The sequence below is a fragment of the Lissotriton helveticus genome, chromosome 8, assembly GCF_964261635.1.
Source record: "Lissotriton helveticus chromosome 8, aLisHel1.1, whole genome shotgun sequence".
NCBI lineage: Eukaryota > Metazoa > Chordata > Amphibia > Caudata > Salamandridae > Lissotriton > Lissotriton helveticus.
The window spans coordinates 23144832-23158515 of NC_136069.1; the positions used below are offsets into that span (position 1 = coordinate 23144832).

The following is a 13684-nucleotide window of genomic DNA, read 5'->3' on the forward strand; positions in this document are numbered from 1 at the left end:
AGCCATTTGTGCTTTCCTCACCTCTGCACCTTTCGCAATCATGTCAGGTGTGTTTCCTCAGATTAGGAATCAGATTGTGTTTTTTTATTGTTGCTTTCTGTTATGTTTTTTGTTAATGCTTGGTAAATTTTTTTTGCTGCATAGAGGAATTGTATTTTGTAAAAAAACTGAGGTTTCAGTAGTGAAATGGAATGCTTGTACATATGACCTGTGCTCAGTTTCTTTAATGTTAATTTAAAAACGATTAAGGGGCAAATGAATGGCTTTAGCATTTTTCAGAAGGATTAGAAAGTGTCTGCATGATTAAATAAATATATTTGCACTTTTCACAAACATGTCAGCTGTGTTTCCTAAGATTAGGAAACAGATTAAGCTTTTTTATTCTGCCTTTGTGTCATATTTCTTGATAATACTTGGTAAAGAAATGTTAGTGCATAGAGGAATTGTATTTTGTAAAAGAGTGAGGTTTCAGTAGTGTAATGAAATGCTTGTACATATGACCTGTGCTCTGTTTTTTAAATGTAAAAATCGATTTAGGGCACATGAATTGGTTTTACATTATTCACAAGGTTTAGATAGTGTCTGCATGATTAAATCAATATATTTGCACGTTTCACCTGTGTTTCCTCAGATTAGGAAGCAGATTGTGCAGATGAGGTGAGGCATGTCGAGGGGTGCAGAGGAGGTGAGGCCTGTCCAGCGGTCAGAGGAGATCAGTCCTGTTCAAGGTTGTAGAGGAGGTGAGGCCTGTGTTCAGGAGTGTAGTGGGGGAGAGGCTTGTCCAATGGTGTAGATGAGGTGAGGCCTGTCCAGGGGTGCAGAGGAGGTGAGGCCTGTCCAGGGGAGCAGAGGTGGTGAGGCCTGTGTCCAAGAGTGCAGTGGACTAGACTTCATGAAGCTTCTCCCCCACTGCACTCTTAGACACAGGCCTCACCTCCGGACAGGCCTCTCTCCCACTACACTCTTGAACACAGGCCTCACCTCCTCTGCACCCCTGGACAAGCCTCACCTCATCTGCAACCCTGAACAGGCCTCACCTCATCTGCACCCCTGGACAGGCCTCACCTCATCTACACCCCTGGACAGGCCTCACCTCATCTGCACCCTGTTACCATCAATTATACCCAATACATTTAGGCCTGTACATTGAGGCTTGTCCAAGGGTCAGAGAAGGTGAGTCCTGTCCATTACACTCTTGGACACAGGCCTCACCTCCTCTGCATCCCTGGACATGCCTCACCTCATCTGCACAATCTACTTCCTAATCTGAGGAAACACAGGTGACATGATTGTGAAAGGTTCAAATATATTTATTTAATCTTGCAGACACTATTTATTCCTTCTCAAAAATGTAAAAGCCACTCATTTGCCCCAAAATCGTTTTTCCAATAACATTTAAGAAACAGAGCGCAGGTCCTATGTACAAGCATTCAATTTCACTACTGAAACCTCACTATTTCACAAAATACAATTCCTCTATCTTGCAAATGTTGATACCAAGCATTATCAAAAAACATGAGACAAACCAACAAGAAAGAAGCTCAATCTGCTTCCTAATCTGAGGTAACACTGGTGACATCATTGTTAAAGGTTCAAATATATTTCTTTAATCATGCAGACACTATTTATTCCTTCTCAAAAATGTAAAAGCCATTCATTTCCCCCAAAATCCTTTTCCACATCACAATTTAGAAACACAGCACAGGTCCTATGTACAAGCATTCCATGTCACTACTGAAACTTCACAATTTTACAAAATACAATTCCTCTATGCAGCAAAATCTTTTTACCAAGCATTATCAAAAAACATGACACAAAGCAATATTAAAAAACCACAATTTGCTTCTAAATCTTCTCTATAGAGCATACAAGTCTCTATCTATATTAAATGAATCATTACTCACCTTTACAAATGCTTTGGGAGATTGAGCACAGTGTCAGACACACACACCAATATTTCTTTAGCAGAGCAAAAGGTATGCACTCCAGACACTGCAACCATGAATGGCACCGAAAACCTCTAATTCTACACACATATCCCTCATGTTAACCAATTAAAACTCTTCCCTCACTATTTCCAAACCAACACCCCTCCCCCCTCAGCCCTTTCTGCCTGTTACCATAGCAACTCCCTCCTCACTGAGCTCTCAGGTTTAAAAGTTTATTCTACAATGTTGCAAATGAACTCAGCAAGGATGTTTGACCTCTCAATACACCAGCTTATCCGGTGCAATGTTTCTTTAAATGACTTTTTCTTAACCATTCAAATTACTTCTTTCACAGAACAGAACCATGCACCCTAACTTTCAGTTTTCAACTATCTGAATCCACCAATCATTGCTTGTGATTCAAGAGCACTGAAACTCCACAGTTTTTTCTTTTACAAACTCCCTGTTCCAACTGCCATTTCATTCCCCCACTTCATCTGACTGCACCAGAACCTCCTCTCACCATGTATTCTGTCTGGATTATTGGACATAGCTGCGTACCTTTGAGCCCAGTGGATGTAGCTATCAGAAATTTTCACAACATTGATTTACCAAATGTGGACATCAAGTGGATTGGCCAGAGAGGATTGAGATGTCACCAATTGATACCATTGGTGAAAACCTTTTTGCATCTGCCACACCCTGACCTCATAATTGTGCACTGTGGTGGAAATGACCTAGGCACTTTGACTGGGGTAGGTCTGGAAATGCTTTTAAAGGACACCTTTGGGCAATTGATGGCACTTTTCCCACAAACTGCCTTGGTATATTCCAATACATGCCAAAGACAGAAATGGAAGTGGTCCAACCAATTTTGTCCACAATTTGAGAAAGCACGGAAACATGTGAATAAATCTGTTTCTGCTTACATGAGAGACTATCGAATTAGTTCAATATACAACAATAACTTGCGTTACAACATGCAAGATATCTACAGAGGAGATGGTGTGCACTTCTCAGATGAGGGGAATAGAATATTCCTCCTGAATTTAAGACTGTGCATTGGAACCTAGTTGTAGGTACCTAAATCAGCCACAGAACCCAAAAGCTCTTTTCAGGGCTACCCTACCTCTGATCACTCAAAACGATTATTTTACTCTAACTTTTTTCACTATTTTTCACCAAAGTACGCTCCCGGTACGCTCCCCGGTGCGCGTCCTGGGCGCTCCCCCCGTGAAAATAAAAAAAAAAAAAGAATTTTTTTTGGGCCTATATGGGCCTCCTAAGCCCCCCTCAGAAAACCTAGGGGGTCAGGGGGTGTCTACCGTGCCCCCTTTTACCCATTCCCAACGTTGTTTGTCCTCCATCTTGTGTCTCAATTCTACCGAAACACAAGATTGCGGACTCCCGTAGCGCTGCCGGTGCCGGTAGTTATTTTTTATGCAATTTACAGCAAGAAAATGGAAGGTAAAGAAGAGACCATTAATATTTCTTTTGAAATTATGGATGAGGACATTCTTGAAGAAGATCTTCTTGACTTGGATTTCATGGATGAGTCTCTGGACCAAGAAATAATTGACTGTATAGAAACCATTGAATCATGCAATCAACATTTTTAGGAGATTCCAGATAATCAGATGTTGGAAGTTCTATTAAATTATGAAAATTCTGAACAATAAATGTATATTTAATAATTAAAAATTGTTTGAGACATTACTCATTTTTATATGTAATTCATGAAGTAGTACCAACATGATTATAATATAAAGTGAGACTTATATTATACTGTGCAACTTTTTTGTGTTACATAGTAAGTTTGCTCATAGTTACTTCCCTTCTCCCACTATATTATCTCCAATGTGTATTTGACATCTCTTTTTCATCTCCTGCCTCCTTTCTCTCACTGGCTGTCTCTAATGCACCATATCACCGCCAATTTTGTGTAGATTCAGAAGAGAGTAAAATGTAATACTTGAAAACATCATAAGGGACCAGGGTAGACTACCCATGATCCCCTAGGCCTTCTCAGGGAGTGCTTAAAGGATCTGTTTCTGCTTTCCTGACAGACTATGGTATGGATTCCATATACCACAATAACTTCTGTAACAACATGCAAGATATCTACAGAGGAGACGGTGTACATTGAAATTAAGACTCTGCATTGGTACCTACATGTTGGTACTTAAATCACCCACAGAACAACTCTATTCAGAGCTACCCTACCTCTAAGCACTTTAAATTATTATTTTACTGTTTCACTGGGTTTTCCCAATGGTATGCTCCCCGGTACGCTCCCCGGTGTGCGTACCGGGCGCTCCCCCCGCGAAAATCGGGATTTTTTTTTTTGCCCCGCGGGGCCCTTTTATGGCCCCCACATCAAACCTATGGGGTCAGGGGGGGGTCTACCCTGCCCCCTTTTAGTCATTTCCCCCTTTGTTTTTGCCACCTCTTGTGTCTCGATCCTACCGACACACAAGATGGCGGCCGCTCCGGACTGTTTAGAATGTTGACAAACACCCGAGAGCCAATCATCTTTCCGCTCGCGTACTCGCGTAGCGTGCCCGGTGCGCGTACCGGGGCACGCTTATAGATATATATATTTTTATGAACCTAAATTACTCAAAATTCACTGGAGCACATATCTTGAGACATAGCAAAGGAACATCGGGCTACCAGTCCCTACAGTTTTGCCAAGTTTGGTGGAAATCCATTCAGCCGTTCGGGCTAAAAGTGAGTCCAACCGCCCTATGGAAATTAACACTGGGAAAACCTGTTTTGGGACCCCCTTTTATCTCGGCCCCCGCTTCACGAATCCCCCCCAAATTTTCAGGGAAGGAGTGGAGCGGAGCTGGCCACCTAATTTGAGAAATTCGCGAAAATTCGTCCACCGGCGCCAAAGTTATTCCCAATAGAATGTTGCGGATTTCCTATGGAAACTAGGTCCTAACTATAACTACCTACTGGCGACCGCCAGTAGGTTATTTATATATATATATATATATATATATATATATATATATATATATATATATATACACGATTTAGGAAAGAGGAGCCGACCCAAATTTGCAAGTGAGCAATCAGTGATTTATTATTCGTGAAGCTCGCCCTGCCAGCATAACGTTTCGGCCTGCCCAGAGCCCTTGATCACATGACGCCAGCCTGGGAGGGGTTACTATTTAAAGTGCAAATGCTAATTCAACATGGTTTACAATTGTTGTCAGTGGTATTTGACCTTAATTTTATCAACCAGACTATATACACACATATAGATCGCATTTAGGATTAAAAAGGATCTTACATAAACTTCATTTCACAATGTACAATGACCATTGATAAAATCATTTCATTATTTATTTTTTGATCAAATGTATTTTTATTGAGTTCAGCAATGCAATGCAAAACAGCATTTAGACAGACATAACGTTTCAGGGGACTTCCAATCCCGGTTGCCACATGTGCTTCAGATATCTGAGCATTGGGGAAGGATGTCATGTGTCCATGTGAGCTCGTGAGGTAGAAACCTGACCAGACAAGGCAAGCTAGAACTCCTGTACTTATACCTCCTCTGTGGCCCTCCCTAACCCCAACTGCCTCCCTACCCTGGTGCCCACCCTCCCCCATCCCCCCTCCCCTCGGTGTGTTCCGGTGAGTCGTCGGTTGGTGACTAAAGGGACCTGATCTAGACCGTGCGTTCCGCCACAGTTGTCGCGTTGTGGAATTCATCTGCTAATCTGAGGACCCTTAGGTATTTAGGGCATGTAAGATCGTTAAATTCTTGGGTCAGCAGGGAAACCAAAGGCAGCCATATTTCTTTGAAAGTGTTGGATGTTTGTGTGAGCGAAGCCTGTATCCGCTCCATCCCCATTATGTACCATAGCCGGTGTAGCCACCCAGTGTGCGTAGGTTTTCTCGACGTGCCCCAAAGTGAGAGGATGTGTTGTGTTGCAGCCCCTAACGCCAATCCCATCTGTTTCCCTCGTAGTGATTTGAGCTGGAACATGAGTCTGTTAGGAAGACCGAGGATCGCGTACGCCGGGAAGCGGGGGACCTCTGTCTCAAAGTACGTATGTATGTCCCAGAGTACCCCCTCCCAGTATTCCTGCACCTCCACGCATTCCCAAAGTATATGTAGCATGGTTCCTGTGTGCCCGCATCCCCTTCAACAGGTGGGGTCCCTACGTGGGTTACCCTGATGCAAGCGTTCCGGCGTCAGGTGCCAGTAGTAGGCCACTTTCACCGCCGATTCACTGCTGGCCGTGTTTCTAGCCGTGTGGTGCGCGCGATAAAAGATGTCTTGCCATTCTTTGTCTGAGTGCGTGCGTCCCAATTCTCTCTCCCATCGTCTCTGACCTGCTGATCTTGTCTTGGGTGGGGGGCGGGGTCAGCAGTTTGTATAATTCTGTGATTGACCGCGAGTCTGTGGACTTAGTGACAAGCCATCTCTCATACGGAGTGAGGGGACGGCTGACGTCGGGTGCCACATCCTTGTGTGTAAGCCAGTGCCTCAGCTGAAAGTACTGGAAGCGTTGCGGTTTGTCAATCGCATACGCATCCCTTACCGTGTCCAAAGTCATGAAGCCCTGCAGGTAGAATAAATGTCCCGCGGAGCGGCATTCAGTCTGCCGCCATTGGGGGAAGGAGCCCGGGAGCACCCCAGGTGGGAACGCCGGGTTATCCAGTAGGGGCGTCATCGGTGATGGACAGGACGTTAGACCTCTTGGGACCGCCACTGCGTCCCACACCTGGAGAAGCGTCTTGGTGATAGGTGACTTCCTGAGGTAGGCCGGCCTGTCCGGTCTTGCCAGAAATGGGACTCTCCAGAGTGGCATGCCTGCCATAGCTCTGTCTTGAAATAGCCAGTGCTTTTCGGAAAGAGGCCGGGACCATTCTAAGAGATATCGCATCTGTGCTGCCTGGAAATAGCGCTGTAAGTCAGGCACCCCTAGCCCCACCTCAGCCGTCACTGGGGTGACCAAATCGCGCCGTAGTCGAGGGCGTTTACTGGCCCAGACGTATTGTAGCATGGTGTCTTGCAGCTTCTTGAGCATGCCTATGGGAGGGGTGACTGGGATGGTCTGGAAAAGGTAAAGCACTTTCGGCAAGAGGGACATCTTGACAGCAGCCACCCGGCCGACCCACGAGAGCGGTTGTTGTCGCCATCTCGAAATATCCCTTTGGATGCGCGTCAGGAGTGTGGTGTAGTTTAGTTCAACCGTCTGGGCTGTCGTGGGCGTCAGTTCAATCCCCAGGTATTGTAGTGCCGTTCGTACGGCCAGCCCCCCTATGTGTAGCGTTCCCCTGTTGGCTTGACGGGTGTTGCTTCCCAGGGGAAGAATAACGGACTTCCCTACGTTCCTTTTGAAGCCCGATACCTTTCCGAACCTCTCCATCTCCTTCAGGAATGCTGGTATCGACACCCTGGGATTGTCCACAGCGACTAGGATGGCGTCCGCATATAGCATATAGACTGATGGGCTGCTCTTCCCCCCGAATTTGATGCCTGTGATGTCTCTGTTGTCTCGAACGTGTTGGGCGAAGGGTTCGATATAGAGGGCAAACAGCAGCGGCGAGAGCGGGCAGCCCTGCCGCGTGCCACGTCGAATGTCGAACGGCTTGTAGCTTATCCCATTTACTTTGATCGTCGCCTGGGGTGACGCAAAGCAGCTGGCCACCCAGGCTCGAAACCTGTCCCCCATGCCAAATCTCGCCAGCGTTTTATCCAGATGCTTCCAGTCAACCCTGTCGAGCGCTTTTTCGGCGTCGACCGACAGCAGGGCCGCATCTGAGGCATTGAAGTGCGCCTTGTCACTTACATGCATCAGGCGTTTAGTGTTGTCCGCACTCTGCCGGGAGGGTACAAAGCCCGCCTGGTCCGGTTCTATTATGCCTGGCAGGCATGGGCCCAGCCCTGCAGCCAGGATCCCCGTGAATAACTTTAAGTCTAGGTTGAGGAGCGATATCGGCCTGTACGCCGCACACAGGGTCGGGTACTTGCCTGGCTTCGGTAATACAATGACGTCTGCCTCCAACATCTCCTGTGGGATCGAGCCTGGGCCCTGGAAGGAGTTTAATAATTTTGTTAGTATAGGCGCCAGGAGGGGGCAGAACGTTTTATAGAAGTCTGCGGAGAATCCGTCAGGACCCGGCGCTTTTAGTGGTTTGAGTCTGGCAATTGCCGAAATCACCTCTTGCAGGCGTATGGGGGCATCTAATGCTAGGGCGCTCGCTTCATTGACAGCCGTCACGTCCACGGCCTCCAGGTATGTTGTCCCCGCCTCGTCATCTAAAGCTGGGTCTGCCGCATAGAGCTTGGCATAAAATGCTCTAAATGCCTCCGCAATGCGGTCGTCCTCCCGAACGTCTTCTCCACCCTCTGCGCGAATGACTGGGATCTTGGAACGGACAGTTTTTGCTTTGAGCTTACTGGCCAGTAGGCGGCCAGTCTTGTCCCCCCCACATAGTACGTGTGGCGGAGGCAGAGTGCCGCATATTCTGCCTGATCCAAATCCAGGCTCGCCTAGCTGCGCCCTGGCTGCCTTCCACTTGCGCCATATACTGGGGGCCCCTGTCCGACAGTGAACCCTCTCCAGTTCTAGCACCTGCTCCGCCAACTCCTGGCGCCTTTCCTTCCGCTCTCTGTTGTCTGCTGCCGCGATCGCCATTATTTCTCCTCGGATAACCGCCTTTAGCGCCCCCCAAACTGTCGACTGGGCCACCTCCCCGGTGTCGTTTCGACTTAAGTAATCAGTGATGCTCTGGGATAGTTGCTGTGTGACCCCCTTGCGGGAAAGCAGGTTTTCTCTGAGTCGCCATCTACCCCGATGTGACTGTGTGCGTGGGATCATCAATTGAAGGACCACCGCGTCGTGGTCTGACAGTGCCGCCGGGGTGACTTCCACATCACGGACCATGGGGGTCAGTTCCGCGGAGCCAAGAAAGTGATCTATCCTGGCATATGTGCGGTGCACATGGGAATAGAAAGTATACCCTGGGGTGGTGTGGTGTATCTCTCGCCATTCGTCTACAAGCCCCCTATCGGTCAGCCATTGCTTCCCTGCTGTGGATAGAGCTCCTGAGTCTCCAAATCTCCGCCCCGATCTGTCTACTTCATTATCCATGACCAGATTTATTTCCCCCCTATCAAGATGTGTCTCGCGTCGCTGGCCATTACATCTGATAGCGCCCCTTTGAGAAAGGCCTCTTGTTTGGTGTTGGGTGCATAAATAGACCCCACAGTGAGTGTCAGATTACCAATAAAAATAGTGTGGGCCAGGAGTCTGCCTTTGATTTCTGACACTTTGCCTCCCACCCGCCCTTTGAAGTGTCTGGCTGTTAAAAGGGCCACCCCTGCTTTCTTCTCGGTGGTGGAGGAGTAAAATTGATGCGGGAAGGCCCTAGATTTCATGCGGTGCCAGTCTTTAGCTAGTAAGTGTGTCTCTTAGAGCAGACATATATCCGCCCCGGAATGTTCCAGGAAGGAGAGGACCGCCCTCCTCTTGACTGGGTTGTTGAGCCCTTTTACGTTAAGGGTGAGAACCTGGATGGGCTCGTCAGCCATAAGGTAATGTGTGCCCTGCCCTCTTTTGCCCTGGTCTGGTGCCACCTCCTGCTCTCATGCCTACTGCCTGATCGAACCGAACACACCGAATCCCCTGTCCTGCGCCCTCCCGCCCCTCCCCCCCTCCCGAACCCCAACTGTGAAGCCCCAACTGGTGAACATTGTCCAAGGCCTACCCAACGACAGTCCAGGCCTGTGGTATAGTGTCTGGTGAAGGGAAGGCGTGTCAATGGTGGACCCGAAGCCCCCCTGTCCTGCCCCCCCCAACGGCAGTGATGCGGCAATGTGACCGAACACCCCCGCTCATGTCCACTCATGATCCGGCATTCGTGTCCTTGGAGACCTCTTGTATCGCCGCTGCGTGTTTGTGCGCCACGGTCTCAGGATCCGGTTTGAACCCTTTCTTAGGTGAGCGTCTGCTTCTCACCTTCTGCCAACCATCTCTTGTCGACTGCGGAGACTTTGACTGGGAGAGCCGCATTCCGGAGTCGTCTTCCGGTGTGTCCCCCTCATGCGGAATGCCTAGTACGGTGCATGTGTCTCGCAGGGATCTAAGCTGATGGAGGGCCCCTTTCCATTTGCAAATTAGTCTGAAGGGGTGTCCCCAGGAGTACGGGATCCCGTTGTCCCGCAGGAAGGTGGTTGCCACTTTGAACGCCCGTCTCCTTTGTAGAGTGATCATGGACAAGTCCTGGAATAGCTCTATTGTATGACCCTCGAAAGCTAAGGGGTTGTTTTTGGTGGGCCGCCTTCAAGATGCGCTCTTTGAGGGGATAGTCCGGCAAGAAGGCCAGGATATCCGGGGGGGGGGGGGGCAGGCGCCCGGCGTGCTAGGCCCACCCTGTGGGCCCTGTCGATTCTGATCTCAAAGTTCTCGCTCTCCCCTAGTACCTCACGGAACAGATCCTGCAGGTATGCCGTGATGTCCCCCTCCCCCCGTCCCCCCCCCGCTTGGGACGGCACTTTGCGGATCCGTATATTATTACGTCTGGAGCGATTCTCAAGATCCTCCGCGTGGGCCTGTAGGTCCGTTTGCTGTTCATAGAGCCTGATGATTTCCTGTTGCAGGAGTTCCACCTCTTCACTCCTAGCTTGCTCAGTGTTCTCGACTGCCGCCACTCGTTCCCCTATGTCGTCTATGTCGCGGCGCAGCTCTTTATAACCTCCCACCATATCTTGCCTGAGGGTTTGAATGTCCTCCCTGAGAGACGTGAACAGGGCCTCCATGAATGATTTCGTCGCTGGAGCCTCTCCCTCGTCCCTGTCCTTGTCTTTCGGCTGGCTCGGTGGCGCCGGTTTGTCGGGGCTCTTTTCCCCCTTGGGTGTTCCTTTGGCTAACATTTCGGGGATGGTACGCCCCCCTCTACGATTCGTGGACGACATGTTCTGCTCCCTTCCAGTCCGGTACCCTCTCCCGTGTCTGCGGAGTCTCCCAGTGGTTCCTTGGAATTGTGGCGGGTCTGGGAATGAGGCGGTATGTTGAATTCGTGGTCCCGGGCCAGCCGTCTTTCCCTGTGGTCCTGCAAGTATGTCTCGGTAGCTGGGTTGCCGTCTCCCTTCACGTGGGACTGCAGGTGGCCGCTGTAGGTTAGAGTGCTGCTCCTCTGGTGTACCCCCTCCACACTAAGACCCAGTCATTGACTTCTGCGGGGGCTCTCCTCGAGGACCTGATGGCCCTATGGCAGTCCCACAGTGCTGTGGCCCTGTGTCTTGGGTGAGGCCGCACGGGCTCGTGGTTATGGCCTCCTCCTTGATCGTCTCGTGGCGCAGGCCGCTAGTTCCCGGCCGAGCTTGGAAGGGCCTCAATGCGCAGATCCTGGGCAGTCCTCCTCCGGGGGCACGAGCACGGGCCCCCCGAGCTGAATCCCCTCGGCGCCCCTCCCGTGTGCTCCGCACCTCCGTGCGGCGGCCAGTCCCATGCCCTCCGGCCCTGCTCCTCGCTCCGTGGGCCGCACTGTAGTGTCGCAATGCGCCGGGGCCCGACGGGTGCCCCCCGAGACTGCACCCTCGGCACCTGGTCCCGCCCTCTTCAGTGCTGTTGGTCATCCCCCGTCGCTGCCCTCCGGCAGTCTTGGCTAGGCCGCCCAGGCCTGCAGTCTCTGTTATGCCCCGCCGCTGCCCCGCAGTGCGGCCCCCAGTGGTAAGGCTGCATGCTATGAGGCTCCGGTGGAGGTATGCCCGACCCTCGCCGGGGGCTCGATTGCCTGCCCCCCGAGTCCCAGCCCCCGCGTGCTCCTTCGGCTCGCTCCTCACCTCTGTATCTGGGTTGTCAGCCGGCTGCGGCGGCCACCACAGCCACAGCCAGGGAGGCCCAAGCCTGGGCCTCGGGTAATGCGTCCTGCCGCCTGGCGCCGCCTTCAGCTCCGCAGGCCCCTCCAAGCAAGCGGCGGTCGATTCCCTGCACTCGTCCTCCCGCACTTCTTCTGGCAAGTGGGGGCCGTCACGTTGCGGCTCGGCAGTCAGCGGCAGGGAGCCCGGTCCGCCGCCCCCGTTCTGTAGGCCGGCCTCTCTGTTCACGTCCCCGGCCGGGGATGGCTGTCTCCGCCGTCTAGGGAGCCGCGCCCTGGTCACCGGCACTCGCGATCACGGTCAGAGTCTCAGCCGGAGTTCCGCTCACGGCGGGTAGCTGTTTTAGCGCTAATGGGGGTGATATAATGCGCTTTTACGATGACCGTGGGGGATTGGGACGAGGAGCCTCTTTCAGTAGCGTCCTCTCAGGTCGCCATCTTGGCCACACCACTCCATTTAATTATTTTTAAGAAAAATCGATATAAAACGCTCTCAAGGGATATAGTAAAAGCATCAACATATCACAACTATATGTGGCTCAGGTCTTGTGCAAATGTGCAAAAACATACCGTGATATTCTGAAACCTTTAATCCTATATATAACGGGCATAACTTACTGCAAAATGCAGAGAGACCGCATCAACGTAAAATACGCTTTCAACCACTGTCCACTGTTATAAGCCTTTGCGGTCTAATATTCTGTGTAATCGGAATGTAATGGCTAAACTAAGGTTAGCCAAATACTGCCCAAGTGGGCGTTTTGTTCGAGTGGACACATCAGTTGTTATAGACCTGTATGTGAACCATGTTAGTGCAGCTGGTGGAAGATTGTGACTGTGGAAATAAAAACAAAAAAAAACTTTTTTTTTCTTTATATATATATATATATTTTTTTTTTTTTTGCAGAGTTTTATATAGCGCGAACTAGACCCGAACCGAATCAGGTATCAGAGCGCTTTTACATAGCACCTGTTACGTTACATGAGGACGGACACACATTCATTTTAGGCACGGGGAGATTAAGTGATTTGCGCAGAATCACAGGAGGTTTTGGCGTCGTTACCGAGACTCGAACCCAGATCCCGAGGTCGAGCGCCTTAGCCGTTAGGCCAACTCCTCTCCCCAAATTGTATTGAACAGTTAACTGCGGCAGAATTACAAGCAGTGATTAGCACCTTGAATGACCCACCAGAAACCAGCCTTAAATGTAGGAGTTACTACCATCTGACTTGACAGCCTTGCAAGAAGGCTCAGATGTGTTACTTACATATAGTCAAGTCAAGCTAAAGCTTCAAGACACACCTAACAGCTTACAAACACGTATAAAAATCCTCTGTGGCATTGAGCCCAGCAGGGGTCTTACTATCCAGTTCAAGAATATATTTAGTTTCTGTCGCTCGCAGGATGGCCTCTCTGTTACCCCCTCTCCTAAGTGGGCCAACAGCATCTATCACGTAATATTGCAGTAATTCGCTTCTATTGTCGTGATGCTCTTTAAAATGCCGCGCGACCGGATATGCAGCGTCGCTGGTGTTAATGGCCCAGGTACAGGGGTATTTATAGGGTTCAGGGCAAGGTTTGGGTTTTGGGGTACAGAGGTATTTTTAGGGTTTAGGGATAGGTTTGGGTTTTGGGGTACAGGGTATATTTATAGGGTTAAGATGGGTTAGTGTTTAAGGGTGTTGGGGTATTTTAAGGAGTAAGGGTGGGTTATGATTATGGGGTGCAGGGGTATTTAAAGGGAGCAGGGTGGACACCCGGAGCTGGAATGTACAGAACCTGGGAAGAAAAAACAATGAAATATTGGGCCCAACGCTCGCTTTTTTTCCCGTAATCCCGCACACGCCCACACCACACTATATGAGACATGACATGAAGGGCGGAACGTACCACACGCCCCCAACGT

The 13684-nt window shown here is 49.9% G+C and overlaps 1 protein-coding gene across 46 annotated transcripts in view; it reads left to right on the forward strand.

The window, feature by feature from the left end:
* Positions 1-13684, forward strand: part of LOC144772242 (uncharacterized) — a 507669-nt gene that overhangs the window by 163906 nt on the left and 330079 nt on the right. The window lies entirely within an intron of this gene.